Source organism: Astyanax mexicanus, chromosome 3, assembly GCF_023375975.1.
Source record: "Astyanax mexicanus isolate ESR-SI-001 chromosome 3, AstMex3_surface, whole genome shotgun sequence".
In the NCBI taxonomy this organism is placed as follows: Eukaryota; Metazoa; Chordata; class Actinopteri; order Characiformes; family Acestrorhamphidae; genus Astyanax; species Astyanax mexicanus.
The window spans coordinates 27,196,742-27,222,400 of NC_064410.1; the positions used below are offsets into that span (position 1 = coordinate 27,196,742).

At 37.3% G+C, this 25,659-nt stretch overlaps 1 long non-coding RNA gene across 2 annotated transcripts; it reads right to left on the reverse strand.

Annotated features, from left to right (window-relative positions):
- Positions 1 to 8,066: 8,066 nt before the first annotated feature.
- Positions 8,067 to 12,099, reverse strand: LOC125799500 (uncharacterized). 2 transcript variants are annotated; one of them, XR_007438465.1, is made up of 5 exons: positions 11,890 to 12,099; positions 10,648 to 10,798; positions 10,113 to 10,179; positions 9,496 to 9,616; positions 8,067 to 9,385 (listed from the first exon to the last, which is right to left on the reverse strand). It is a non-coding gene; the product is annotated as an uncharacterized LOC125799500 (long non-coding RNA). The 2 variants fall into 2 exon arrangements; XR_007438466.1 differs by having other exon boundaries at positions 9,496 to 9,635.
- Positions 12,100 to 25,659: the final 13,560 nt, after the last annotated feature.

Below are 25,659 nucleotides of genomic sequence, written 5' to 3' on the forward strand. Positions count from 1 at the left end.
GTACCCGCCTTTTCTTTTCCCACAGTAAGAAAACTTAGAGCTAGCATTGAAAGCAGGAACAGGTCAGAAAGGAAAAAGATGTAGCGAAAATATAACAATAAAATAAGTGAAGCTATGAACCCAAAAGTCTGTGTGAAGTTCCTTACAGCACTTTCTCATCAGTTTCTTACTTTAGCTCATGAAGTCTCTCAGTACATCCTGAGAGCATCTCTACAGGACAGTGAGTGAAGGTGTGTTTTTGAGCTCATTTATAGAATGTAGCTACAGTAGGTGTGCTGGGTTAGTGCTGGAGATAAAACTAGATCCTTTAAAATCTGTCTATAGGTAATAATTCAAGGGAACTGATGAAAAAGCATGAACATTTGCATCCTTTACATTTTAGTCGATTAAATTGACTGTAATTTTAGTCAACTATATTCTAAAGATAGAGATTTAGTCAACTAAAACTAGACTAAAACTAAAAACGTTTCAGATGACTAAATTATGACTAAAACTAAATGCTATTTAGGTCACAAGACTATGACTAAAACTAAATCAAAATTTGCGGTCAAAATGAACACTGTCTGGGAGTGTGGAAGGAGAGCACTGAGGCAGGACAAGCTGCAGTGTTTTCTCAGTAGTTTTAGGATGAGTTGAGCAGTTGGGAATGAGCTGGAGTAATGATCACCCTGCAATCCTAACCTCACCAATGCTCTTATTGCTGAATGCAAACAAATTCTGAAAGCCTTTCCTGAATTGTAAAGATAGGTAATTCCAACACAAATAAAATATTTTTGATTTGAAAAGGAAGGGGGGGGGGGTGTGCTGTGGTGCGAGAAGGATGTAGGCGTGTTTCCCCACAGCTCTGAGGAATTAAGGCTTAAAATTCGAGTTATTTCTGCACAGTGCTCATTTATTTTAGTCTCTGCAGTTCTATTTTACTTTTAAGACACTCTGCTCTTTCTCGCTCATCCCTTTCATTGCTTACAATGTCCGCAACTCGCAGCAAGTCAGACGCCCAGAAACCGGGCCGTAGCCCCAGATCAAGGGGCCACTAATGCCACCCTTTTGCAAAGCAGTCCACGGTGGCTAAGCTAGCGGTCCAAACTAGCGCTCCAGGAGAAATAATTTGCGTATATCCGGGACTCCAGAAGGTTCTGAAGGTCCACAACCTACAAACTTTACTGCTGAACTGCTTCAAAATGTACTTAATTTGGAAGAGAAACCACTACTGGACAGAGCCCACAGAGCACCTAAAGACCAGAAACCTAAAGACGGAGCGCCTCCTCGCCCCTTTATTGTCAGAGTCCACTTCTTCCCAGTTTTGCCAACTTAGAGACTTTGTCGCTATATTTATGACTTTTCAGACCCTCTAGCGACTTTTTTTTGAAAAAAAGCGAGTAGCTACAAATCTATCGAGTTTTTGCGGTGTTATTGGAGACTTTTGCCGACTCTGAGATAAACACACGCTCTTCAGTTACTGCCCTCAGCGAGCAGCTCGCTGCCGCCGTGAGCCCCGCCCCACAACACTCACACTGCAGTTTCTCACACTCAGAGCACACCCACATCCCTCCACGCCCACACTGTAAATCAACTGCGCATGCCCAAAGCTGCCACTGACTGACTCCGCCCCGTATTTACATAAATGAATCACTGAATTTAACTCACAGTCTCAGTCACTCACTCACCTCATTCACCACATAGCCTCATCTCGCTCACAGTGTCTGCCTCTTCGTAAGAAGCTAATCATCTAGCTATCTCATCATTGACCAATTTGCCTATAATAGGTTTGAAAATAAAGAAAACTTAAAATAAATAAATAAATAAAACAAAACAAAAAACAAACAAACAAAAAAACTTAGAATAACAGTTCCGGCAAACTGCTGCTCTTATAATAACATTTAACAACATGGCAAAAAACTGATTCATGTAATTTACGTAAAAATTAATTTATTTTGAGAACTGACTATTTAAAAAGCAACAGTAGTTGTTTATTTGTAACATTTGTAACATATTTAGGGTGTTTTTTACTCACTTTTTTCTCTCCCACAACGTTATTCCTTTACAGCTTCAAAAACATGTATTATGCAAATGCGATGATGTCATTTAGCGACTTTAAGGTCAGCCATTAGCTACTTTCCTTACTGAGGAGTTGGCAACACTACTTCTTCCATGTCTGCACGGACACACTACAGCACACAAGGAAAACTTCTCCACTTCACTATGGAGGCAAGAGTGTGTTAATATCACCAGACTACACCTCATCGGTTACCAAACGTATGCCGCCTTTGGGAATGTTAACGTCAGCTTTGTACCATCCCAGGGGCTAAGTTTGGTTTGAGATACCCTGCTACATTGAGGATTTCCCTGCAAGACAATTTTAGAAGAAACTATAAGTGACTAAGTGTCCCAATACTTATGGTTTGGTATGAGGTTTAGTCAAGACAGCAACAGTATACTGGATGTGCAGTGTTGATGGAGAAAGAGAGATGGTGAGAATGATGGAGTGAGGAAAAATGAGAAGCACACGGCTACGGAGTGAGCCAGATGGAGAGAGGTGTTGACGGAGATTGTAAGAGGGAGAGAGAATCAGAGAGAGAGAGAGAGAGAGGGAAAGAGAGAGAGAGAGAGAGAGGGAATGGCTCGTGTTTAATTAGTGGCCCTTGAGAGCATCTCTGCAGAGTCAGAGAAGAATCTGGGATCTACTTTAATTGGCCTCGCATGGCGAAAGGGGAAAAGGGGGAGTGCAGGCGGACATGAGAGGAGACAGGGAGAACGAATGAATGTGGACAGAAGGAAGACATGTGGGACATAAAGAACCGTAGAAGTGGTTCAGAAACAGAGAGTAAGATAAGGATATGAAAGGTAAGAGAATTAAACTCACAGCTGAAAGGAGTTATCTGGAGCAGTGCGCTTTTAAAGAACCATGCTTTAAGGTTTCCTTAAGAACCTGTAGAACCATCACTAACTGACGGAATCTATTTAATGGAGGATTCTTGAAAGTAAAGCAACACAGGGGATCCCAATTTACTCACAAATATTGGTCCTCTGTAAAACAACTCTTCACACATAACAGATGGAGCAGTTAGTTATCTGTCTGGTAATTGGAAAACGTCTGGAACAGTTCATTCACTAATTTATGTTTGTTGCTTTAAAAAATTCAATAAACTAAATACATAAAAAAATAATACACAATAATACTTGCACCCAGAAAGAACAAATGACAGAAATGTTGTCACAATATTGTACAATCCCAGAGCATCTTTGGTCAAACATTGTCAAACATTGCAGGCAGTTTGAAAGTCCAACTTTACATTAAAAAAGCTTCCAGCAACCAGTGGCCCTGCCTTTTCTGAATACACATTCTAGTGCCCTATTTCAATAGGATAATGCTCGTGCACATACATCTGAAATGTTAAGAGCTTGATTTAAAGACGCAGATGCTATGTCATGACCAACCGCATCGGCAGAGCGATCACTGTTTAAAAATGTGTGGGATGCTCTTGGACATGTTTTCAATACTCCACCCCATATTGTGTAAATATTCAGATTGTTTGGGATGGTTTATTACAGGACAGAAATGCAAAACAGAAACATTAAGAACCTCTGCAACCCCATACCTAAGCATTATACCTGCATTCCAAGAGTTGCCTATATCAGTCACAATATTATTTGCGATAATGACAGGAAAAGTATGCCTTGGGCATCTTAAAACATGCAAACAGCATGTACTAATTATTAAAATTAATAATAGGTGTATTTTGAGTGTAATTTGCCATAAACCAATCAGTGTGTAACTTGCCACTCCCTTTAAGAGACAGCTCCGCTCTGTCTTTGGCAGATTGCTATTTCAGAGGCAACACAATATACCCTTTATGCACCTTAATACCCTGAAAAGCAAATTATACTTTTGAGGCAATTCTACAGTGTAGCCTTGTCTATACTCCCCTAGAAATGTAGCTATGTGATGCGGACAGCAGCAGCTGTGATTGGTCCCCTGCGGCCCACCCACCCACATATTCCAGCAAGTGTAGTTTAAACAGCAGAGGGAAGCAAACAGTGGTGGAGGCACAATTGAAGTAAGTTCAACTTGGTTTCAAGACTTAAATGTTACATAAAGAGTAAATAAGTGAACTGAACTTCAGTCAATCCTTTCTTTTAGTAAACTTTACTTAATTTCTGCATACAATATTACCTTATTACAATTACTTCATTTATATTACTCATATAATTTAGGATACATAATATATTATAATTCCTGAAATGTATTTTTTTTTTTAGTTAAAACACACATATTACACTCTCTCAACACATGGATGGCATGTAAAACATTCTTTTTAGTGCTTAAAAGTATGTATTACATGCCACCCATGTGTTGAGAGAGTGAGACTGTTTACAAAATAAATCTTTGAGATTATGTAAATATTTGAATGTGTGTTTTAACTAAAATTATATGTAAAAATATTGTTTAAATTAAGTAATTGTAATTAGGTAATATTGTATGCAGAAATTAAGTAAAGTTTACTAAACGAAAGGATTGATTTAGCAAAAATAAATTAAGTCAAGTTTACTATAAGAAAAGATTGACTGAAGTTCAGTTCACTTATTTACTCTGAAGTTACTTAAATTTACATGAAATAAATTTACTTAAAAAAAGCAAATGCAGAAAGTTGCAAACGTTTTTTAAGTAAATTTTACGCATCATTTTTTCAGTGTATGTTAATGCATGCAATCAATCTGAAAACTTAAAAGCATATTTTTTTGCAAAGGCAACCCTGGTGAAATAAATATACACTTAATTGTACTTAAAACATATTGAGAAATGTCTAAGTATGCTCTAAGTATACTAACAGATTTATGTACTTACAATATAGTAAGTGTAATATGTGTAAGTACAATCCAGATTTTTTTTTTAAAAAGACTACTATGAGGTACACTTTTAGTTTAATGTTATTTAAGATACTTCTAAAATACCTATTTCCAAATATACCTTTGTGCAGTTTTAGAAAAGTGTGTTAAAAACAACTGTTACAGTAGTTTTTTTTTAGAAAGTAAATTAAATTACTACTACTAATAAAAACAAAAGTAAATTTGTAACACGCAAAAAATTGTAGTACAGTATATTAACATATATTTTTATACCCAACAAAGTATACTAGAAGTGTGCTACTTACAAAACACAGGAACAAGAAGCATATTTGTACTCTAATGGAAATAGATCATATATATTTAACATCAATTCTTAGAAAATTTCTGATATACCCAGTGTATAATAGTGATACAGTTGTAATACTCATTAAATGTATTATAATTTTACTGTATAAATTTACAACATATATGGGGTTACATACTAGAGTAGTATGTTTAAATGTTATTTAAGTATACTTAAAATAGTTCCATTTTAGTACAGTTAAATACACTTAGCACAATTTAGGTAAGACTTTTGTACTATTTTTATACAATTAAACTATAAGTACAATTTTTTTTTTCATTTTGGCACTCTTTAAATATACTGATTAATAATGTGGCTACAAGTACATATTACTGCGCTTAAGAATAATTATGCTCAGTATACTTTAATCTACTTTTTTTACTAGGGAAATCAATTACACCACCAGTTTGCAGAGCCTGGTGGTGTATTAGCTATTTTATTTAGCGATGTAAACATAGTGTTGCTACTGTTTTCTTCATATTATAGATTACTTTTTATTTATGCTGAAATATGGAATAAATCTCAGAACTAACTCTCACTACCCTTAACCTTTTACTCAGCACATTAAATGATTCGAATTTGAAGTGACAGAACTCAAACATGCAAGTCTTAAAGAGCAGGAGAACAAATGCAATTAATCACAATTAACCCTTAGAAACCTACGGACGGATTTTACATCCAAAATTGCACCTTGAGTTCTTAGCTTAATTACTCAGGAATTCCCTCACACATAATCATAATCCATATATAGTTAGAAAGGGCGGTACTTACTCTTTCTAAAAATAGTGATCACATATCAGAACAGTAAAGCATCTACAAGAAATCTTTTGAGAAATACACCTAAAAAGTAAGATCTCCTTCAAAGTTCCTTGTTTAATTCTTTCATTCTAACTCTACTTATTTGCTCAAAACATATAATAAGTTGTATTTACATTCACTCTCGGTTCTCTGAGTAAATCACGTGACGTCATCATTGCCACTGACTCCTCAAAGTGTTGAAAAAAAGGACTTTCCTCACAAAAACAAAAAAAAGGGGCAATTTGCTTTTCCCCAACAAATATTATTTACCTTTAGTGCTTTAAACATTTTCTATGATGTTTTAAACCAAATAATATCAGTAAATGATAAACTCAAAAGTTTCCACAGAAAAAGTGTGAAACTACCTGCACTCAAACTAAAGCCAGGTATGCTGTGCACTACTTTATATGTTTTTTATTTTACTTGCACATTTTTATTAAGTAGCTGTTTTGCTCTAAACATTTTAATTTATTTAGACTAAAAAGTTTACATTTTTGTATGTAGTTTTTATTGTGTGTCCTAAATAAGTGTTTTTCTTATCATTTTGTGGAATAACTCTTTATTAAGATAGATAGATAGATAGATAGATAGATACTCTATTGATCCCCATGGGGAAATTCTAGACATCCAGCAGCAGGTTGTCATGGTCAGCACAGAATAGCAGACAAGTGCAGATACTGATAAAAGCAATATATGTTTATTATAAAAATAAACAGATGCAATCAGGGTCGATACAGAGAAAAGGGTGATCACCAGTAAACAGAGCAATGAAGGCAAAACCATACCATAAACGATAACCAGTCCAGAGTTCCAAGTACGTCTCGCTGCAGCCTGTAGGAAGGCGGAGTTGGACATCCAACTCCGCCCACATCCAACCCCGCCCACATGTGCTCTTGTACGCCAACCCCCCTACTTTTTTGTTCAAGAAGCACTGTGTGCCATGTGAAATACGCATATAACGCCGATGTTGCGCTAAATTTACGCATATCTTGTGAGTAGTTCCACCACGTAGCCTTGGCTACAGCACTACACATGCTGTAGTGTAATGCACAGATATCACAAAAAATAGGCTATATATACAGTACCAGCCAAAAGTTTGGAAACACTTTCTCATTCATTTTTGGTTTAACATTGTAAATAAATGTCTTATATGGCATGCTGCTAACTTGTGGTTTATGAGGCTGGTAACTCATTCTGTGTAACAGAGGGAACTCTTGCTCTTCTTTTTCATCACGTGTGCCATTTCTCCTTTATTTTATACAATAAGCAAATAATTGCATACAACGGTTTGCTGTTTCCAAAAGATCAATTGCCTCTGTCCTGTATATCACAATACATTATACATTAATCTGTCCCACTCACCAGCAGAGTAAGCCATTATTTCACTGCATTAATCCTTACATTTAAATTTGTTAAACTAGTTGCCAGAGTGTGTAGATTTTATAAATTTATTTTAGACTGGTAAATATCTCCAGAATTATTGATTAGCTATCATAGGAATCATTATTTACTTATTATATAAAGTTAAAACTTACGATATACAGTTTTTGGTTATGTTCCATATGAAATAAAGAGCACATTATCAGTCATGGCTTTGCACTGGTAGAGGCTGGTCAAAGGGTGCATCTGATTATTAAAGTGTTTGATTGTTAGATCACACCTGTTCTCTGTACTGTAATGCTCTATACTTCATATTACAGATAGACAGAGTGCTTCTTATCACCACTCAGCAGGGGGAAGGCTATTTGTGTCATAGTCATAGCTAATATATAATAATGATATTAGAAGTAATTCTGCATCTTCACTGTCAACAGGGTGCTGAAAATATTACAGATGAGAATGACACAGCTGCACTGTATAGCATACAATTTAGGACCACCACAGAGCAGCTATTATGTGGCTTGTTGGTTATTCACAACACTACAGTGACACTGACATAGTGGTGTTAAGAGCTGTGTTGGTATGAGTGGATCCGACAAAGTAGTGCCTCTGGAGAATTTAAACACCTCATTGTCACTACTGGACAGGAAATGCTCCATCAACCAGCATCATGTGGGCAGCGTCCTGTATTCAGCATCAAGTAGGCAGCATCCCATGGGCACTGATGAAGAATTTGCAGATGAGCAACAAACTGTGCAGCAACAGATTTAAAGATTCTGTCTCTGACTTTTCACTCACAATGTAAAGCAGCTGTTGGTAGAAGTGTCTAATAGAGTGAACAGTGTTTTATACCTATTGTATATTATACACCAGTAAACCATTATGCAACTAAAGTGTCCTAGATGCTAATTGGAGCTAAAAAAATAATAATAGAAGCAGAAACAAGCAGGTGGTAATAATGGTATGCTGGATAGTGTATAACGATAGAGTACAATATATCAAATGCTGTGGTTTCAGAAATTAAAATATCATATGTATACATAGCTATTTTGTCAATAATAATAATAATAATAATAATAATAATAATAATAATAATAATAATATCCCTTTCCTGCTTCTCCTCTCCCAATTTTGTATGGCTGACAGTAGTTCCCAGGGAAATTAACTCCATTTACAAACACTTTGTCCAAGCTAATACAATATCTTTATTGGCATTTATTGGCACACTAGCCTTTAAAATGTTTGGTTACATGCTTTGGTCAAACAAATACAGAAGTCTTTATTTAAAAATGCAACACCCAGCCACTCACACACCCAGCCACTCACACACCCTGCCACTCACACACCCTGCCACTCACACACCCAGCCACTCACACACCCTGCCACTCACACACCCTGCCACTCACACACCCTGCCACTCACACACCCTGCCACTCACACACCCTGCCACTCACACACCCTGCCACTCACACACCCTGCCACTCACACACCCAGCCACTCACACACCCTGCCACTCACACACCCTGCCACTCACACCCCCTGCCACTCACACACCCTGCCACTCACACACCCTGCCACTCACACACCCAGCCACTCACACACCCAGCCACTCACACACCCAGCCACTCACACACCCAGCCACTCACACACCCTGCCACTCACACACCCTGCCACTCACACACCCTGCCACTCATGAAGCTGGCTGCAGAATCCAGGGTGCTCGTTTTCGCTGTAAAATGCCACAAGCTCCCCTCGTCTCCCATGCCCAACGTAGCCTGTAATATAAGTAAAAGCACACACTTTCACAAAGTAACAATCTCTCAAGCCCCAATACCTTAAATATATTGACGTACCAATTTCTGACCTCAGGAAAAAATTATCAAAATTTATTTAGAACAAACATACCCAGTATGCAGTCTTTACAAGTTTCTTGACAGTTCTGGCAGCACTGCAGTTCGTACATCCTGCGAAACTCGTCTTTACATGCAGCACTGTGATGTTTTCATGGCACTACACCTTTAGGTTTAAAAAAATCAAGAATTTTAAAATGATTTTAAAATCAATGAGTGTAATTCCTTTTCTAAGGGAAAACAAACATCTTAACTGTACTGAAATATCATGCTTACTGTCAAGCCACTCGAAATGTGCCCGGGCCCGGAATGATTGTTGTCCAAACAATGTCCCGGAAGAGACGACAAACCAGTGACAGCTTTAAAAAAGCTTTGTCACCCTCTTCCAGAACTGTATCTATGAGAATAAGGGGCATCTGTGAAAAACATTACAGAAGCATGTAGATTTTGATTCATGAAAATTATAGTAATTGAAAAAAATGACCAGATAACATTCTAAGGCTGCAACCAATTACTATTTTGGTATTCTATTAATCTGAGTCGGCACTTATTATTTCAATCATATCCCCAATCTCTGATTACTGTAGGAATGGCTAGCATTTTTGCCTGAAGACTGTAGTCAGCGTCATTCTGTTGACTAATCTCTGCCTTAACGTAACAAAACAGCTCTCTGCTTTTCTATCCCTTTAAAATGATAGCACTCCAATAGCTTATGGGCTTCAAATGCCCTTGAAATGACTAGTCAACACTAGGTCAAGTCGAAATTTCAAATAATGTCAACTTATCTTTTCAGCCCAATTCAGACTTTTGAAAACAAACCACAACAGTAAAACATTTTAAATGGCCCAGTTAAATTAACCCGAAATAAAAAACACACATCCACACCCTCACACCTGTTCAAAGGAGACGTTGCCCATTCTATCTCCTTCATCAGTCACACGTTCAACACGCTGAACTTTCCTGAGAGAAAATATAATAATTAATATAATTAATACCATGCACAGAGGAAGCAAGACCAGAACTGGGAGAAGGTATATCAGGAGTAGCTGGCAGAGGGGGAGCTGGACGTGCATCAGAAGTAGCAACAGTCTGTGGATTAAACACTTCTGCTATAGTGGTCTTGGTTGCACTGCTGCACAGAGATACATGATGTCTGAACTGGTCTTTGCATAGTATTGTATGGCTGCAATAGACACAATAAAAGTGTGCTGTAGGTGTGCAGTTTAGAGATGAAGGAAACTGTAAGACCAAAATGCACACAACATGCAATTAAGCCTATAAATATTAATATTCTTCAACTCATTATGCCCATAAATTGAGTGTAAGATGTAAGTGCATTTGTTGATTCAAGATATTACATTTACATGTTTTGTTATAGCCAATAAAATCAATATCTCTCTCTCTGTTTAAAGAAATACTTCCCCATACCGTTATTCTCGACTGCTTGTTTGATATGGTTTTGTAGATGTAGGCTGTTATTAAATCGCTGGTCAGTGTCAAAACTGAAGCAGGGGCATTTGAAAACACCACACTGGCCAAACCGTGAAGGGTCAGGAGTGGCCTGGACATGTGTTGGATGCTGTAAAACAGAAAGCAACAAAACACAACATGAGCTTACAATTACTATATCGGTGCACATTAATTGTAACTACATTCAGTACAAAGGTAATAAATGTGCATCGACTTAACCTTCCTGTTACGTTACGTGTCAAATTGATCCATTTAGTAAGATAGTAAAAGTATTTTTTCTGTATGAAACGTCTTCAGCTTGCCTTTATTTGTATAATTAACATATAACATGAAAATGGTTAATTTCATATTTGCAACAACCCCCTGCAAAAACTAAAACTAAAACGAAATTGTAATGTTATGTTTCATTTATATGTAAAAATATTGTGTTGGTCATTTAAAAGTAACAAAGTAGTAAAACAAAAAAAAAGTAAGATTTTTTAAAATGGAAAAACAAGTGAATTATCCTAATTGAACTATTACCTCTATTGTACACTATTGTACTAAATGTTGATAGAACAATCAGCAATGGAGTTAGTTATTAAATATTTACTCTTCTGGTTAGGATTATTTTGGTTTCAGAAATATTTTGGATAATTAAAAATGAACCAGGTCAAATTAACCCGGGAATACCATTGCTATTCCTGACAAATTAAATAGGAGGATTAAGCATTGATATCTTCAAATATTTATTTGTATGACTAAGACTTTGAACCAATTTTAGTTAGCTAGATTATCTTGCTATCTTGTTAGCCAATTAACTTCTTGTATAGACAGTTTAAAAAGTTTTTTAGGTTAGCTGACTATAACCCCTAGCTATGCCTTAAAAACAAAACTGATGCCTAGCTCACTACTAGCTATGAGAGTTTATCTGTGATACCATTAATTGGTAGCATTTTAGCCCATAAAACAGAAGGTAAGATAACTAAAGTTTGAATTAGACAAGACTGGGTGCAATTCTGCATTAGAATCCATCAAAAAAAAAAACGGCAATATGACTAGCTAGAAGCAAACAAACCACATGGTACACGCGCCGATGTAGAACCTTCATGTGCGTATCAACGACTCACCGTTTATTCATAAAATATAATATAGAAAAACAAGAGGACATTATAAAAATAGCTCTGTTAACTTAAAAAATAACTCAATATTTGTACTTACCGCCATAACCGGAGATATAAATCAGATAGATGCTTTAGCTGCTTTCTCGGCTACAATTCCTGTTTACCGGGAGTAAATGTAGGCGTTCGTGACGGACGTAAGGTGGGTGTTGCTTTAGACGTAAGGCGGAGTTGGACATGGGCGGAGTTGGATGTGGGCGGGGTTGGATGTCCAACTCCGCCTTCCTACAGGCTGCAGCGAGCGGCTCCTCCAGAGTTCATACACAAGCAATCCAGTATCAGAGGTAATCCAAGAGGCAGTAGTGAAAACACAGTCCAGGTCATACACAAACAATCCAATATCAGAGGCAGAGGCAATAATCGGCGTCGAGAAAACAAAGGCAAGGTCATACACAAGATAAACTGAGACAAGAGATATAGAACGCTTTGTAAAGAGGAGAACCTACAATACGTGGCGTGGTAGTCTGTTTGGTGTGCACCTTTATAGTGCCAGTAATCAGTATTCGGGACTTCCTGGAGGAAGCAGGTGAGGTGTCACGTGATCAGGTGAGTGCGTGATGTCAGCGGGTGGTGCATTCTGGGTAGTGTAGTTGTTAACCTGAGAACCTCCGTTAGAGCTTGGTGTGGAAGGGACAGAGGAGCTAACAGCACCAGACGTGACACAGGTGTGTATAGTACACAACGTTACAAAAAGATAAAATATAACGATACATATAAATACAATAAAAAATAAATAAAATGAAAAGTATAAAAGTACAGTCTTTAATGTGTGTGTAATGTAGAATGGAGGTAGTGCAGTTGAACACAATAGACAGTGAACACCAGTTGATGTGCATAAAGTGAGGATAACTGATAATTTATGATATTTGTTGTTATTATAAGCAGCTGAAAATAAATATCTAGTTTAGTAAATCAGTTTTGTTATTAGTTGAAATATTATTGGCCATATTGGCCCTGATCAAAATACTGAAAGGTATAGGCTGCTCTGAGTGTCAGGTTTTTAGTAATCTACATGTCTCCTAGAGGTGTGATTATCAAGAAAAATAAGTCCGCCTGATGCTCTCCATGTATTTTATCAAAGTAATAAACCATATAATGAACTATTATCAATATTCTTATGCTTTCATCTCATAAACACTCTAGTCTAACCATTTTTGAAAAGATATCTTAGGTGTGAATATATATACTCTAAGTCTATACATTTAAAAATAAGTAAAAAAATAAATAAACAGGCGTTTGGTAAAATATTGGCCAAAACATGACCAGTTCCAACAAAATATAATAATTCTGCTTCATTTTACATTTTAAATAATTATATTTTTTTATAATTACTGTGTTATAAGACCTGAAAGAGGAACTGACAAAAAACAAAGAAAAAACACACCAAAACAGCCTAGAGTTCAGAAGATAGATAGATAGATAGATAGATAGATAGATAGACAGACAGACAGACAGACAGACAGACAGACAGACATTTAGAAATGTAGGTATCCAGCAGCAACAACACAATACAATAAGAAACATATTTAAACACAGGAGAATAGAAACTATATAAGGCTATAAAAACTTACTATACAAGATAAAGATCTATCTGTAAACGGAGCAGTGCAGTAGATGTTGCTAATGGTCATTAAATAATTAACAGAGGCTGACTATTGCCATAGAAATAGAAATAGAAATATGCATACGTTACAAAAAAGTTCTGAGAAGTGAATATGTGAATACCCAATCATGAGTAAATGTACTTGTATGTAAGTGAGGTTGGGGAAGTGATAGGGTAAAGAATTAAGAATGAATTTTGTTGTGATTTTACCCGTTCTCCACCAGTAACCAACAGTGGCTATTTATTTTTTGCCTAGAGCATTAGGCAAAATTAAAGCGCTCTAAATCTTAATCACTGAAGAATGCAGAGTTTTTGAACATCGGTGAAATTCCTCTGTAGGGGTGTGGAGATGAAAGAAGAAGTAAGAGCCAGTGGAGAGCATCGGGAGAGAGATGGATGGAGTAAATAGGGGAGGTGGTGAGAGACAGAGATAGATGAAATGGGCTAAACCTAGAGAGAGTGAAGAAGAGAGTGAGGGCGATGGACGCAGAGAATGAGGGAGGAACCTGAAGAGAGTGAGGCTTCCAGATAGACCAGAGAAAGGTCTAATCTTGAAAAATTGCTAATGCCCGGCCTCTACAGTCAATAACGGTGACTGGCTATCGGTGATCAATCACGGTGCCTGGGCAGAATTGATCAGACTCGGTCACATATGACATAAACAAGACGTCGGCCATCAATGTGGCTGCTGGACCGCTTCGACAGACAAAAACAAGCGCATCTCAATTAAGCGAATGAGGGGGACTGAGCGAGAGCTTTGATAAAGAGCCTCATTAAGCTGCGGAACTGTAAGACAAAGGAGCTCGCCGCTATCGTCCGCCGAGCGTGTGATACAGCTAGCGGGCCGGCGGCCATCGGGGAGGCTGCCAGATCAATCATCTTTTTGTTGTTTATTGCAGAAGAGAGAGTGCGAGAGAGCCTGATAACAGCAGCGAGGAAGAGTAAATGAATATGCTAATAGTTCACAAATGAATGGATGGAGAGTTTGTCGTTCAAACGGCTCCTGTGCATCTAGTTGCTGTCGTGATAAAATGCTGTAGGACTGCAAAGCAGAAGCTGAAACTAGCCTGAAATGCAAGTGAGTCATTATCAGAATACTGTGCCTTTTGGCCTCTCATAACTTACAGATTAGAAAGAATTTATATTTTACAGCTTAATCCCCCAAAAAATCGATATTTTCACATTTTATTTCACACCCGTAATGCATGCATCCCCTCTGTTATAATAAGCTGCCAGCAGGGTGCACAATGACAGGGTGGACAATATTAGTGACAATTTTGCATTTGATTGAAACATGGTTGACCTAGAGCTGCAAATATGTTAATTGTGTAAATGTGGTTATTGTGACTTTGTTCATTTTAAAGTTGCATTTTAATGTAATTTTTTTTTAATTACTTAGATATTTTACCACAATAGTCTGAACAGCTCAATATTTTATTTTGAAGACAATATGAGAAATATTAAGTTACTGTCATGGTCTCGTCCTGTTTTGTGTGTTTCTCATTGTCCTGCCCTCATGTTTGTTTATTTATCTTCCCCTTCATGTGTGCCCTGTGGGTAGCTCCGCCCTCTTGTTACCTGGTCCCAGGTGTTTTCTGTTTCCCGTCCCTGTCCGTGTGTAGAAATAGTCTCCTTTGTTTTAGTGTCCCTTGTCAGTGGTTGTATGTCTATCGTCAGTCAGATAAAATGTTGCCATGTTTTTGCAGTCTGTGTTACCTGGGTTTATTTTATATTATTTTTTTTTGGTTTGATTTGTTTGATTGTTTATTCATGTTTATTAATAGATTCTCGCAAGTACGTCCGCTCTCCACATATCCTTGCTGCTCCCTACCTGACAGTGACATTTTTATTATTAATCGCTGAAAAGGTAAGTGTCTTTAGTCCCTTAAAAAAGTAAAACAGTGTAAATTTTGTGATGTCACTGATTTCAAAGGGGCGATTATCTCAAGGTGAAAATTTCATTTAATGTAATAATCAAGTCTTCAAACCTTTAAGAAAATATATGTGTTCTTTAAACACATAAATGGGCAGATTCGGAGGCTTCAATCCACACATATTTCCGTGATGTACTCCACAGTTCAAATAAGAAAATCATGGCTGAAGCTCTGTTGACAAGAGCTGCCAGTGCTTAAACTTGAACATGTTACATCCTGGTCATGTTATAAGTTACTACTACACAAAATATCTTTTTAATGGTCCTGTAACATTCCTCTACATTTTATAGACTGTATGAAATTTAAACAACTATGCTATGGACACAAAAGGCACATTTTATTGTATTAAACCATATCTATACTTTGAATTTAAAACAAACCCCCATAAAACATATTTGTAAATAATCTTTATGCATCTAACAATTCTTAATCAGCTCTTATTTATCATAAACATTCTTTTAAGGCAATGGTTTTTGTCAGAATGGTCACATCCTTAAGCTGAATATAATATTAGCACTTGATCACCATCAAACCTGCCATCTCTCTTCTGTGAGCACAACTGGCCTTAGACTGCCAGATGTTCAACACTAGAATCAATATTCACTCATAAATATGTTTAATTTTTATTATTATTGTTTTATTGTTTAATTTATTGTCTGTTGTCTAAAAATAAAGTGTGTAAGGTTTTTGCTGCTGAACTGCACCTAGAAAGTAGCCCAAACATGTTTTTAACAGCCAGACTGCGTTTTTGAACTACCTCAACTTAGTGGGGAAAAATGCAAATGTGGCAGCCCCAATGGAGACAGAGGCGGTGAGTAAAATGTGTATACACAGGAAAACAGCTCAGAGTTTCTGGTTGCTGTAGCAACTCTGCAGTTTAAAATCCCTACTGCCTTCCCAATTTTAACAGCAGTTTCACAACTGTGGCTGTTTTGCTTTACAGTTTCACTACAATGGTTTTCTCCATATTAGCACTAGGTTTGCAGTCTTTAGTTTAAGTCATGGTCCAGTGCCTCCCTTAGTTTGTGTTAGAGAGGGTTTGGGATTGGTTGTTTGGTATATAAGTCAAAAGATCTTATCTAAAAAAAAGAGCTCAACCTTAGTAGTTTTCAAAACCAACACTGCTTGAACTACAAATCTCTAAGCTGCTGTGGTAATGGGCTGCATTTCTCAACCGCTTTGTTATAGAATGCCGTTCCAAAGTGAATGAAGCTTTGTCTAGAGCTCTAAGGGGAAGCAGAATTCCCAATTATATTACAATATTCTACAGAATAAAGTAAGAATGCCTGTACATCAGTTGGAACTCTGTAGAAGTTGGGTAATGCAACAGGACAATGACCAAAACATACTGGAGCAAGTCCACAACAAAATGGCTTTAAAAAATAATAATAATAAATCTCCTTTTTGGAGTGGCCAAGTCGGAGCCCAGACCTCTAATGCTCTGGATTGACTTGAAGAGAGTTGTAAACTTGAGGCATTTAAGGAATATGCCTAAAAGAATGGGCTAAAATCCCACCTGAATGATGTGTAGGTTTAATTCAATCCACAGCTACATGAAGTGCGTGTTTTAGGTTATTGCTGCCAGCAGGGATCAACCAGCTTTTGACTCCAAGGATTTACTTACTTTTTCCGCTACCACTTTATATGTTAAATGAATGTGTTCACTAAAGACAATACCCTTGACTTGTGTGAAGATCAGATCACATATTTTGACAAATTTATCCAAAAAAAAAAACCCACGAATTTTCAAAGGGTATACTTACTTTGTTACTAAAATGTTCTAAATGATCTAAATTATTTTTGTAAATAAATAAAAATATGTGTTTTCAGGACCATCTTTGGATGAGAACTTCCACTCTGAGATGGGATCTGTTGATGTAGATTACAATCACTGTGACATTATACATTTAGTACATGTGGTATATTATGGACTGGCTTTGTGTCGTATGAGTACATCTATAAAAAAAAGTATATATATATATATATATATATGTATATATATATATTAGTTTAGCGATTTAGAAACTGTTTAATTTCCATTGGAGGAGAACTTATATACAGTATGTGTTTAGAGGCTAAGTATGGCACACATCAGCGGACACATTTCATTTAGAGGTTTTACATCTGTCTGGAAGGAAAAAGAGGTGTGAATATTGATGGGATTAAAATAAACGATTGTGACTTTTAATATTTTTATCAATATCATCTCAACTCTGGGACTCTGTCCTGTTTTACTAGCTTCTCAGGACTTTTCACACTCTCATGTGATAGCTGATTTTGCTTAATGCTAACTGAATAGGTAAATGCATATTAGTGGAAACAAGCAGTATTTTCACAAGGCACTTAACACATAAAAGTAAAAAGTGAAAGCCCCAGGTGTTCCCTGTCTAGCTGTGTATATAGAGCCCATTTGTTTCAGTGTTGCTTGTCTAGGCTTTTGTATGCTTTGTCAGGTCTGTCGGTTTTTCGTGTGCGTGTCCTGTTCTTGGTTGTTCCTTGTTTTTATGTTTTCTTAGTAAAGAAAAAATCAGTTTATTCTTCTTAGTCTGGTTTTCTTAGTTTGATTTTCCTTGCCTGGTTTTCATCGTCATGTTTAATCAGGTTTTTTTTCTTTAGTTTTGTCTTTGTAGTTTAGTTATCCTAGTCTTGTTTGTTTGTTTTGTGTTTGTAACCCTACCTGTGTTTGCTTTCTCTTTTGTACTTTTTGTTTACTCTTGTTTTGTTTATTAATTATTGTGACAGCGCCCCTGGAGAGGGGCCTTGACTCAACAGTCCAGAAGCACAGAAAAACACAGAGACAGAGAGTGAACTTAAACATTTATTCAACCTTTATTTTGCCAAAAATGTTTCCACCGCACCCAAACAAACATAACGATATCCCAATGGGGCTCTAGCCACGTAACTTCACAGTTTTTGAGTCCATGTATCCTTAGTCTTCTTCTCATTTCAGTTGGCTGCCTAATCAGTCCAATGTGTGCCAGCTGTGACAGACAGGAGCTGTGTGTCGTGACATGCGACTCACTGTTCCCTAAAACCTGTGACAGTATGAAGCACTGTTTACAGGTTAAAACATTAGAAATGCTTATCAGCATATGGAATAAGCTCAGAGTTTAGAGTCATTTAGCACTTAACAATGGAGCTCTCAGGATCTGACACACATTTTATTATCGAAGGTCGTGTGTCAGCATTGCTTAAAGGGGACATGAAACATTTCAGTTTGTACAAGTTTTCTAAGGTATTAAATATAATGGCATTTATTTGGGGGGGATTTTTTTATATAAAATGTTTACACACTAAATTATAATATATTTATGTTTGTTACGTTTGAGCTAGGGCGCCGCCATGTTGCCCGTGCAGCACTGGTGACGTCACGAGGTTGGTTGGTTTAAGATCCCAGGCATATAGCTAGAGGAAAAGAGCGTATTGTTTGTCGAGATTATGGATGAAGACGAAGCTGAACTAGGCTAACATGGAGCATTTACTCAGAGATCTTTCCTATATAAACCTGAGCAGAACTTTTTAGATGCTTTTCTGAGAGCGAGGGGTTTGGGGAGTGTTTATTCTCTCTCTCTACGTGGAGCCGTGCAGAACCCTGCAGCGCGTCCACAGCAGGTACTGCCATCCAGTTAACCAGCTATTTTATATACATTTAGCTATTTAACATGCAAAGTCCAGAGTTCATTAAGACTGAATGAAACGAACATGATTTAAGTGGATATTGAAACATCCAGGCACTGTTTGGTTGATAAACCGTTCAGTTTAGAAGTTAGAATGCTTACTGGGTACTTAGCTTCATCTAGTTAGTGTTAGCTAGTTAGCTAGCGTTGGCTAGCTAGAATAAGATAGCTAGCTAAGTAGCTAACGCTAGCTATGTTATCTTTAAATTATCTATTTTATCTAGATTTTCGGTAACGGTACCTCTCGCTGCTCTGCTGGGTGGGCGTGTTGTTTGGCTGGTGCGGCTCACAGCTGCTGCTCTCATAGTAACATTACCATCAGTCAGACGGTCTGTACATTCCAGCTGATCAGAGGAAAAATAAAAAACGGAGGAAAAAAAGCCTCGGACTGCAGCTTATTTATCCGGCGCTAATGCTCCTGACTCAAACCCCTCTCCTTCACATAGTCCTGGTCTAGAAAGTGCTCGCCACTAACCCCTAGCGTTGCAGCTAACCGGAGGATTCTCACGCTTCAGTGCTGCGAGCCCCCGCTGAAGGTATGAAAGTGAAAGTAAATATTTCTCATTCCTCACCTTATTAAATTTCACTACTCCCAGTATTACTACACACAGGGACAATACAAAAGAGCCCCCCCGCTCTGCATTGAGTTTTGGTTTGGATTTTATTATTTATTGAGGCGCTAAATTACGGTATTCTCATAGATTCTAGTAGTGAGGCGTGCGAGAACCAACCTCGTGACGTCACTTTCAGCGCTGGGACAAGATGGCGCTGCCCTTACTTAAAAAAATGACATTTAGATTGCTTATTATTTTAATTCCGCTTCACTGACAACTGTTAAACTTATAAAATTTGTTAGAGTGAAAATACATCTTGTGAATTAAACTAAATACTTGAAGTGTTTCATGTCCCCTTTAAAGAAATGTTTTTTTGATCAGATTTATTTTAGGTATATGTTTTAGGTGATGTTTAAAATATTGTATGGTCATCATAAATATTTGCGTTGAAGGCTTAGGAAAGTCATGAAATAGTCATTTAAATGTATTGGTTTAAATGGTGTATGAACCCAGTATCCTGTTAATATTTGTAGGTTACTAAATATACTGGAAAAAATCCCCCAAAATGAAAAATGAAAAAAGACTGAACTGTTAAACTTACTGTTGCTAACACAGTTACTTACACAGAAAGTCTTTCATTTAGATAAATAGTGCAGGTAAAAGTGCTCTACTTGCTTCATTGCTCTGGTTCTCTGACCTGTTATACAGTCAATGTAAAGGGCAGCTGTTTTTCAGATTGTAAATAGAAAATAGGAGTGATGAGGGTTTGATTTGACAGCAGCAATTTGTTGTTGCGCTTTCCGGCAGCATTACTTCTCATTCCTCTTGTTTTTTTTTCACCTCTTTTTTTTTGCCCATTACACACTCTAATTCTTCACCTTTTCCATCCATCTGTTTACAATCCATTTTGAATTCTCAGAGGTTAGAACAGCACTCGCTAATTATATAGGCCTCTGGTTTTGATCCAAGAGCCGCTGCAAAATATTGACTCATACAGCTCCACACCGTTCGCAGAGCTGTCCAAATCAGCTCCAGAGCACAGCGGTGATGAAAGAAACAGCTCATTTCGGTACTATCCTGTATTTGTGGGGGAATAACTGTGACAATCCTTGTCATTATCCTCTGTTATTACAGCGTACGTTTTAGTATTCGTGTAATGAGGCATGGTGTAAAAAATATAAAAGGCATTAGCTGGTAAAATTACTAAAATACTGATCATCCCTCCAATCACACATGTACTGTACACACTGACAGATACACACACACACACATTCACATACACACTCACTGATGTGCTAATGCATTTGATGTAAATGAGGCTCCAGAGGTCGATATCACTGAAGCTGCCTAATGGTGCACTCTGTGCCCACGAACAAGCGCTGAACCTCACATCACAGCTAACCTGGCTCACCCTTTGCTCCTTTAGTTCCCGCTACTGCTGCCCGAACCGTAGCACTGAGCCTGACAGCAGCACTGACAGCATAAACAACTCTGTAGCTACATCAAAGCTAAGTGCTCTATTCCCTGACCCAGAGACCACTGAACGGCTGCGTCTTTAGCCATAGCATCAAAGCTAATAGCGCCACATCTCCTAAAATGGGCCCTGTCAATACGATCAGCAGGAACGGACGCTAAGTGCCAGTTTAACCGATCTAGTGATTGTAGAATGTGGTGCTAATGCTAACCTTTGATCTGCAGAGAGACCTATGTATATATTGAAACGTTTATTTGTGGGAAATAGGTGAGAACCTATAGTATAGGTCACAACTTAACCACTGCTCATGTTACAGTGCATTACACCGACATGCCATATGTCATGGGACATTGTAGTAGTATCCTTCTGTATCACATGACATTTGCTATGTCCCATGAAACCAAAGAACCAAAGCTAAACTGACCTGCAGGACATCTTGCAATTCTATGAATTGTTTCCGCAGTGTATAACAGTGCCGGTGCTCCACCCATGTGGACATTTAGGGCCACTAAAAATGTGTGAAAAATCATCATAATAATAGAAATCATGGTTGGTGTGGTGTAGTCGATAACACCACACCAACCAACAGACCATGTTGGAGACTGGGATTCAGTTCCAGGTCAGGTTAACTATGCTGTGCTACACCAACAAGAGTCCTTGGGCAAGACTCAAGACAAAACTACATTGGCTCACCTCTGTAACAAGGGTCAGCTAAATGCCATAAATACATAATAATGACATATTTAAAATAGAAATGTGAAGCATGTTAATAGACATGAGCAAGAAAATTAAAAAAAAGGATTAATCTGTGTGAAAGTGAATACTTTTTACTACGGTAGCCGCGTGCACAGCAGAGCTGGGGGAGAAGCTGCTTGTGCGGAAACTAGAAATGAAACAAGTTTTACAGCTAAAATAAACATAATTAAACCAATTGTAATAATAAAGCATTTGTGCATAGGGCACCCAAAAGGCTAGTGCTAGTGCTGGTGTATTATATGTAGTTTACAGTTTATTGTATTAAAATATTATATTAAAATATAAAAAAATGTGGAAAACACCTCAACCTTTAGTCAGCTATTTCTATTTTGAATACATTTTTACTGCACACCGTGTTGGGACTGTCAACACTGAACTAGCTTGTGTCAGAAAAAAAAAAGTTACACTGAACCAGATCAGCAGCGGACATGTTCACTGAATTAGACACAGACATGTAAGAGTAGTGAAGCTCTAGTGTTTAGGCTGTAATGCAATCCTTGTTTGTAGTCTTTAAAAACTGTAAAATGTACCTGTAATCAAATTGCTTACTTTTTTATTTTAATGGATTAGCTACTATATTTTGTATCCTAAATATGTAACACTTGTAACCTTACTTGTATTCTACTACCCAACTCTGCATATATTCCACTCACTCTTAATAACTCATGAATCTGTTACTGAGACCTTGAGTCCTTAAATGAGGACATTAACCTACATTTCTGCTTCTCTGCACAATGATACTTCATTTTTTAAAACGTTGACCCTTTGTCCTAATATGGAGACACTGTCCATTCCATCTAGTATTCACATGACAAAAACATTACACTCAACTGGGAATCCCAGTCAAAAGTCTCTTCAGCCAGTCCAGACAGAAACATGGGCCAGGTTAAAATTCTAATCCAATTTTATGTTTAAAACTAGTTTTATTGATTTACTGTAGAAAGCTAAAATTCAGTTTTTGGACTAATTATGTTGTTCTAATTCCAAATTCATGCAAGGATTCATTTTAAATGTTAAAATAAACTACTGTCCACATATGAGGACATTTGCAAAAACAACTTCCTGTACAAAGTCAAAGTTTAGTTTGTACGCTTTTTAGTTCTTACTCGTCTCAAATAGGTAAGATAAAAAAAAAATGCACACCAGTTTATCCAGAGAATGTTCAGTTTGTTTCTTTTGATTTTACGACTGCTCACACACAGTAGATCTGGACAGTTTATACCAATATCGGTAACACTTTAAAATAAGACTACCTATATAAAGGGTTTATAAAAGGAGTTTATTAATGGTTATTAATCTGGTTGCAAATACTTTAAAACCCATTTATAAGCAGTTCATAAATAAATAACACATAAATGTAAATAGCAACAGTGAGCTGAAGCTTTCTGAAAGTTCATTTCTACTGTCGAACCTCAGATCTTTCTAGATACTTATTTTACTTTGGGTTTTCCATCAGTCAGCATTAAACCTGTCATATTAATATATTTCTAATTATGTTTAACTATTTACCATAAATTAAATTACTAAACTTTAACTTTAACTGCTTATCAATGTTTTTAAGGCATTTACAACCTAATCAATAATAAGTAATAATCTAATTTTCAAACCATTTATAAATCCTTTATAAAGATAGACTTATTTTAAAGTTGTACCCCAATATCAAAGTCAAATTGGCTGTTTCCTACACTTCCTATATAGACTATAGCATATAGTGTTTATACAGTGTCATTTGGTTATGATCTGATATAGACATTCTTTTGTGGTAACTGGTTTATAGGTGATTCACTGAGAACACATAAATGTAAAGCCAGAAAAAAAACACCACTAAATGACTTAAAATCTATCCAGGTCTGTTTACTGCACTGGCAGAGCAGCACTGTGTGAAAATAATGTAAGTATGTATTTTTATTGTGTATCACTTCAACAGCCCATAACAGTAAGATGCGTGGGCACTTATGCTTACACATAAAAAACAGAGGACATTGGTGCCATTAAAGCTGAGTGCTCATTTTCTTAATGTGTGCACTATAAAAAGGCTGTTTTTTTAATAAATAAATTGCGGCTATTTCTTATAAGGCCTAAGAATTGTGAATGGCACTCATGAACAAAGCATAAGAATTAGAAATCAGACTAAATGAATCAAGCAATTTATTACTTTCCAAAGCACAAATCTGCACATCATTTTTATCACTGAAGCCAAGACAAGACGAGACTCTGCGTCTAAAGCCACAACCTGCAAACTGATAAATTCATTCAATAGCAGGGCTGTGAAAACTGAGTCTCAGACAGACCTTGAAGGGTTGAATTTGCGAGACTAGTCCTGTTTAAGGCAGTGAGATGACAGGGCCGGGAATTTTCAGTGAGGGTGCTGTTACGGACAGAAGGACTTAATTTGAGGATCTGCAGCCCCTGACCTTGGAGTGTCGGTAAGTCTCATTGATGCTAAGTGGCGGTTCCACTGACCTGGGACTAATAAAAGATGAAACAATATCAAAGGTAAGTGTGCTGTCCCCTGATGCGGCGCCTGTAAATAGCTGGATCCAGAAAAATGGCAATAAAGATGAGAGCAAACATCTGCTTTAATTTGCTAAGTGCAAAGTGTTGTGCTTTGCTAGCAGCCCAGGTCTAATTAAATAAAAACTGGGGTGCAGCTCTGAGTAATGCCTGGTGAGCTAGCACTTGGCCTTGTAAAATCCAGGGACAATTTAGCCGTTATGGCCCAAGACACAGGAGCCAAGGGACCAGGGGTTTAGAAATGCTCTATTAGACTGCAGCACCTAAAGCCCTGTTCAGTTTGGAATTGTTTATCAGGGGGCGTCTATAATAAGAATTTTACATTTCTCCCCAGTTATTAAACTCTCGCTATTTGTCAGGCGATACATTCACCACAGGACTATTGTGATTTATAGAAGGTTTGGTACGTTAGTATTGGCTCTAAGGTACTATGCGGTCACATAATTACACTCAATACACATTTAGACAGGTAAAACAGTCACTAGTCAACAGGACTAGTCATTTAAAGGCACACTAAGTAGGATTTTCTTGATTATTAAACTTTTTAAAGAAGTGAAATCACAGCTTGAAACTCATTGTAGCGCTCCATTGAGGTGTAATAGGAGAAATAGCGGCCCTTTCGTGTCTGTGCCGGAGCTCCTCTGAGCTCAAACCAGTAAGTTTTCCTAGGCGGCCGTGACCAACGCTCGCGAGAACTGCGCCTCTTTCCAGAACTGCGACCTGCTTTCTGACCTGTATGTAGTTCTAACAGTTTTACAAGAACTACAAAAACCCGCTATTTGGAGTTGGTTCATTCTTTACAGAAGCTAACTAGTAGCGATAGGCACAGCAGCTCTTTTAGATGAACTGAATCATTAGAATCCGTTCACTAAAAAGATTCGTTCAAAAGATTCGTCTTTTGTGCTGCTCATCTGTGCTGTACCGGAGAAGCTTTGGTGAGTTCAGGTAGTACCAGGTAAAGACAGATTATAAGTAAATCAGTGAATATTTCTGTTTTGTAGGGAGCTTAAAATGTTAATAAGAGAGTTAAAAGGTTATTAAAACAACCAGAGTGTAAAAATGTGATGTATAAGTTGAGTTAAATTGTTTGTTTTAACTGCTAAAGCTGTAGGCTAGCAGGCGGGAGCTAGCAGCGATTAGCATTTGCGATTAGCATTAGCATTAGTGATCGGGTTAAATGTGTAAATATATCATGTTAAGTGTAAAATATGGCTGTTTGTAAGCTTAGCTTGCAGTAAATTGCCCCAAACTGAAATATACATTTTAGTCTGGGGCTTGTAAAAGCTTTTACTGATACT